Source organism: Propithecus coquereli, unplaced genomic scaffold (assembly GCF_000956105.1).
Source record: "Propithecus coquereli isolate 6110/MARCELLA unplaced genomic scaffold, Pcoq_1.0 Scaffold9, whole genome shotgun sequence".
Classification (NCBI taxonomy): domain Eukaryota; kingdom Metazoa; phylum Chordata; class Mammalia; order Primates; family Indriidae; genus Propithecus; species Propithecus coquereli.
Window position 1 is genome coordinate 12,662,849 of NW_012155284.1, and position 5,702 is coordinate 12,668,550.

Here is a 5,702-nt window from a genome sequence, read left to right on the forward strand (position 1 = left end):
GTTTATTTCTTAGAGTTCTGGGGGCTGGAAAGTCTAAGATCAAGGGGCCAGCATTTGGTTTCTGGTGTTGACCTTCTTGCTGCATTTTACGTGGCAGAAGAGGCAAAAAAGCCAGAGAGGATGAACTCTCAAAGCAGAGGAAATGAAGGGCAAAAAGGGCCTAGCTAGTTCTCTCCAACCCTTTTATAAAGTCACTAATCACCTCCCAAAAGCCCCGCCTCATGCTATCACACTGGGATTCAAGTTCCAATATATGAATTTTGGAGGGACACATACGTTCAAACCATAGCACCATTTCTGAAGGGATCACATGTCTGCATGGTATTGTGTCCAGTATCTACAAAACATTACTTCATATATTTTTCTGGTTTTCTAATTGCTTTAAGGGGAAGAATGAATCAGTCTCTTTTACTTCATTATACCTAGAAGCAGCCATTCTAGAATCATCTTGAAATTCTTCATCTTGATATCCAGTAATTCACTGGTAATAATTTTACTGTATTTTATAAAAGTATCAACCTGTGATGGAAGAGAAGTTAAAAACAAAACAAATCAAAGACAACAACAACAACAAACAACCTGAATAAAAAAATAAGCAAAAGACTTGAATAGACATTTCTCTAAAGAAGATAGAGTAGTATCCCCAGTTTTGCTCCTCACGGTTTCAGTTACCCACAGTTGACCACATTATAAATGCTTAGTTAAGATAGAAAAGGCATTGAATTTGTGGGTGGGAGATATGAACATTAACGTGTTTTGATTGAGAGCGATCAAATTCGATACTATCTGAGGTTTCAGGCCTCTACTAGGGATCTTGGAACATAGCCCCTGTAGATGAAGGGGGACTACTGTATGCAAATGGCTTATGAACAGATGAAAAGATGCCAACATTTCTAATCACTGGGGAAATGCAAATCAAATGCATGGTAAGATACCACCTCATGTCCATTAAAATGGCTGTAATCAAAAAACTCCAAAAACAACAAGTGTTGGTGAAGATGTGAAGAAGCTGAAGACCTCATGCATCACTCATGGGGACAGAAGCAGGAGCAGACACTAAGGAAAAAAGTATGATGATTCCTCAGGAATTTACAAATAGATTACCATATGGCCTAGCAATTCCACTTCTGGGCTTATACCCAAAACAACTGAAAGCAGGGACTCAGACACATACTTGGACACTCATGTTCATAGCAGCATTATCCACAATGGCCAAAAGGTGGGTGCAACCCAAGTGTGCGCCAGTGGATGAATGAGTGAACAACATGGGAATGCAATATCATTCAGCCTTAAAAAAGAAGGTAATTCTACCACATGGGAAAGCATGGATGAACCTTGGGGACATTATGCTAAGTGAAATAAGCCAGTCCCAAAAGTCCCAAATACTGTATGAGTCCATTATTGTGAAGTACCTAGAATAATCAAATTTACAGAATCGGAAAGTAGAATGGTGGTGCCAGAGACAGGGGCTGGGGAGAATAGGGGATTAGTGTTTAATGGGTACAGTTTCAGTTTGGGAAGATGAGAAAGTTCCAGAAATGGACAGTGTTGATGATTGTGCAACAGTGTGAATGTACTTAATGCCACTGCTCTGTATACTTAAAAATGGGTAAGATGGTAAATTTATGTTATGTGTATCTCATCACAAAAAAGAATACTTAAAAAAAAAAAGCAAAACACACACACACACACAATACAACTTAATATTCTCCTCAGATTGTTGGAGAATCACTGATCTTAAGAGACTAAACATAGGAAAAGGCCTGAGTGAGGGGGAGTTTGGGACGCTTTCTGCCCAGGATGAAATATGACAAACAATTAGCCTCAGGCCACCAAAGTATTATATCACCCGGCCAGGGAACCAGGAAAGTCTTAACATGTCAAACCTATAAAACCCGCCAAGGTTTTTGTTTTTATATCCTTCTGTTTTTCTATTCAATTAGCAGTAAATGGCCCATGTGTTGGGGTTCATGGAGAGTGAACAAGGCAGAACCCAGGGAGGCTGTGTTGTCTTCTGTAGTGGGTCTTGGGGAGAGACCCCAAGAAGTTGGGGAGGTGGTGGCTGTTCTGAGGAAGACCAACAACAATTAAGTCCTTGTGGATGAAAGGAAGGAAGAGGAACACTACCAGCCCAGAATGTATTGTTTAGCATGAAAAGGAGAATGCTATTAAATAATACGTATAACATAATCCCATTTCTATACATTAGAAAAATACATGCATATTTCTATGTATATATACATAGAAAAAAATTCCCAGAAGGATATAAATAAAAATGTGAACACTGATTACATCTGGGTGTTCAGATTTAGGGGAGGTTTTACTTCATCTCTTTGAAAGTTTCTGTTTTTTTCACAATAGGTGGGTAAAACTTTTATAATTGGAGGAGCAAGAAAGCAATTTTTATTTAAAAATTCAAAAAGGATTGAGAGGAGATGGTAAGTGGTAATTTTTTGTTTTTTGGATATTTGTGCATAAATTAGTCTATGTTCCATTATTTCTCATTCTATTTTTTTTAACATTAGAGTTCTGACAAGCAGTTTACTCATTACAAAATAATAACCCTTACCATTTTATGTGCTGGAAATGCATTTCATTGACACAGGTCAGATAAGATTAGGAAAGGCATTAGAGTAATTAAGGTCACTGGACTTTGTCATTTAACAAATCCTTAAATCCAATTCTAATCTCATTCATTAATGCCACAAACAGAAGAGTTAATTGCTAAAGTATAACATTTCCTATCCATCTAGATACAAAAGTTATAATGTTAAATGTTATTAATGCACAGCTGCATTGCTTTGTATCTTTAGAGAGGTGCGGATGTATTCAGTATTCTAAGAATTACAGATTTATTAGTTCCGAAGAGGTTATCCCTGGGGCAACTCATTATCACTGGGACAAGCACAGGATGTTCTGTGACAGGAGAATGTCTAAGATGAAACAACCCAATTAATCAAGACAGGGCACGCATGTGGTGACTATACAACAGGAGCAGATGCTGTCAACTCCTGAATTGTCACCACACAGCCCTGTGTTTGAGGCAATACCCCCGAGAACAGGTTGGCTGGTGTCTAACACGGGGACCCTGCTGCTGGGTTGCCACATAGACCTGTGCTCAGTTGCTTCACTTCAGCCCTGACCCAGCTGGAGAGGACAATCCTGTTATCTTAGATTCTTCTGCACCAGACCTTTCACCGCTTTACGAAACAGACAAACTGATGTGAGACTTCACTCCTTCAAATTTATTTTTTCTAACTATGACAAAGGTGTTAAGGAGGAGTAAAAGTTCCTAAAGACAGTCTTGAAAGATCAGCCTCCAAATGTGTTATCTCAACCCCTGGGATCCTCTGCAGCCATTAAAAATGATGTTGTAAGAGGTTTTTAAAGAGATGGGAATGTGTTCACTTCATGCTATTATTGCAAAAAGAGCAGCTTACAAAGAAATCCTATGACTATACCATAGGAGATGAGTCCAATATTGTAAACTAAAAGAATGGAGAGAGTGTTCATCTACTGTAAAAGATGAGAAGAATTAAAAGGCCTAATGTCAACATTTGATGAAGAGAAGAAGGTCTGGTTTTCTTGTTTTTGTTTTTGTTTTGTTCTTTTGTTTGCCTCTATACACTCCTCCATTTTCCAAATTTTCTAGAGTAGAAATATCATTTTCTAAAAAATAAAAGACTCCCAGTAAATGTTATTTTTAGGGTTACTCTCTAAACCAATGATACAGTAGCTTCTATTTTTTGATATCAATTCAATAGCAACAGATATGTTCTTAGAAATCTTCTACATCTCGCCATGTTGGGCTAAGGCTTAAATAGAAATTGTTCAGCTATGCCATATTTTTCTCAAACTAAAATCTTACATGTACTTTAACCTTCTGTATCCATCCAGATAGAAAAAAACTCTCTATAAAAAGAAATAAAATCAGAAACAAAACCAGAAAACAAAATCAGAAAACTCTTACTCAGAAAGTGGAGAAGACATCATCCAATCGGCTCTGTTTTTTCTCAAAGCTCTAACAGGAAGATTTAATCAAGAGGCTGTCTTGGACCAAGGGGTCACTTCCTTTGGGAATCCTTTTCTTTCTTCTTGCTGTGAGATCAGGGAGGAAAAAAATAACAATTGGCATTCCGCTGTGCTCAGAGCTTTAAAAGTACTTTCATACATAATAAGAAGGATGCAAAAAGAAACTCTGTCCAGAACAGTCTGAAGCCTGCTGACAAAGACATCCCTTTACCTGCTCACACTCTGACTCAAACCGTGAGTGGCAGATAAAGGAGTCACAGAGGCACAGAGTGAGGGAACCTACCTTGTCTTTGAGGTGACTTCATGGCAGGCACTGTTCTAATCACTCCTTCTATCTTACAGTGTGCAATCCTTACAACATCATTGAGCCATGGACACCATTTTCTGTGTCAGGGGTCAGCCAACTACAGCCTATGGGCTAGATCCAGCCTGTAGCTTGTTTTTGTACATAGCTTTATTGGAACACAGCCACACTCATTTGTTTATGTATTGTTTCCATCTGCTTTTGTGCTACAAAGGCAAAATTGAGTATGTAGTTGCAACAGAGGCCATTTTTTTTTTCTGAAAAGCCTAAAATATTTACTAGTTGTCTCTTTACAGAAAAAGTTTGGCAACACCTGATCTACGTGGTACTTATGAGAAAATGAGGCCTGAGGATGTTCAATAGTATTTCAAATGTCACTCAGCTACTCACCGGCACAGCCAAGAGTTAAACATGTGTCTATCTGACTTTAAAGCCCACTTTCTTTTCATTTCTCCAAATCAGAATTTAAAGAGTAAGATCTCAACTTCCTTCAAAGTATAGTGTATAAGTGGCATAGCACGTTAAAAACTGAGAGAGATGAGACATGAATAATAGTGCTATTTTTTAAGGCACTTGTGAGACATAATAACTGTTGGAACCCTTAAGCTATGTAAGAACACTGCACTATAAGTTATCTTTTTCCACTTCTAATTTAACTCTACACCAAAAATTATAAGACAAATCATTTGGAAAAAAAAAAAAACTAATGGAATTTTACCAGCAAAATTTGCATTCGATTTCAAAGTACAACTTTCACATTAAAACAGACCCTAAAATATTTGATGTGTTTCCTTAGTGTGCCATGGGACCACCAGCACGAACTTGCTAGCTCTTTCCCAGCTAGATAGGGATGGGGGATAGGGCAAAGGGTGCTTAAAATAAAAGTCTGACTTTTTCTTCGTAGCATGGCTTTTGTTTTACATGTCAGTTTCTCTTTCAAGACCGTTATTGCTTAACTCCTTCACCACTCAATTAGCTGAAGCGAGGTACTTGGCACAGACTGTTGGCAGGTGCCTGATGGAAGAAATTGTTCCTGCTCACCTGCTCACATTGCCTCACCTGAGCCGTCAGAGATTAGCAGCCTTTACCAGCAGCCATTAAATTTCCCCAAAGTGCTACTGGCACCATAAAGGTGCAAGGCTTCAAAAACAGACCCCAGAGAAAGGCGGTAGGCTGGCTCTGTTCACACCAGGGGCGGTAAACGTAGGAAAGCAGCATGTCCCCAGGACTCCAGTCCTTTCCAGATGGAGTCCTAGCTGTTGTGTCAATCCGAGAAAGGCTAGTTGAGGGGGAATAAAATGAAAGATTACCAACTTATTTTTACTTTTGAGACAAGTTTAGAATTTGGGGTTGAAAGTCAAAGTCC

General features: G+C 38.6%; 1 long non-coding RNA gene across 1 annotated transcript in view; it reads right to left on the reverse strand.

The window, feature by feature from the left end:
* Positions 1-233: 233 nt before the first annotated feature.
* Positions 234-5,702, reverse strand: part of LOC105826578 — a 19,102-nt gene continuing 13,633 nt past the window's right edge. Inside the window, exons 3-4 of the long non-coding RNA XR_001138318.1 lie at positions 3,971-4,098; positions 234-519 (exon numbers count right to left, since the gene is read on the reverse strand). This is a non-coding gene — a long non-coding RNA (uncharacterized LOC105826578). The remainder of the gene's footprint in view (positions 520-3,970; positions 4,099-5,702) is intronic.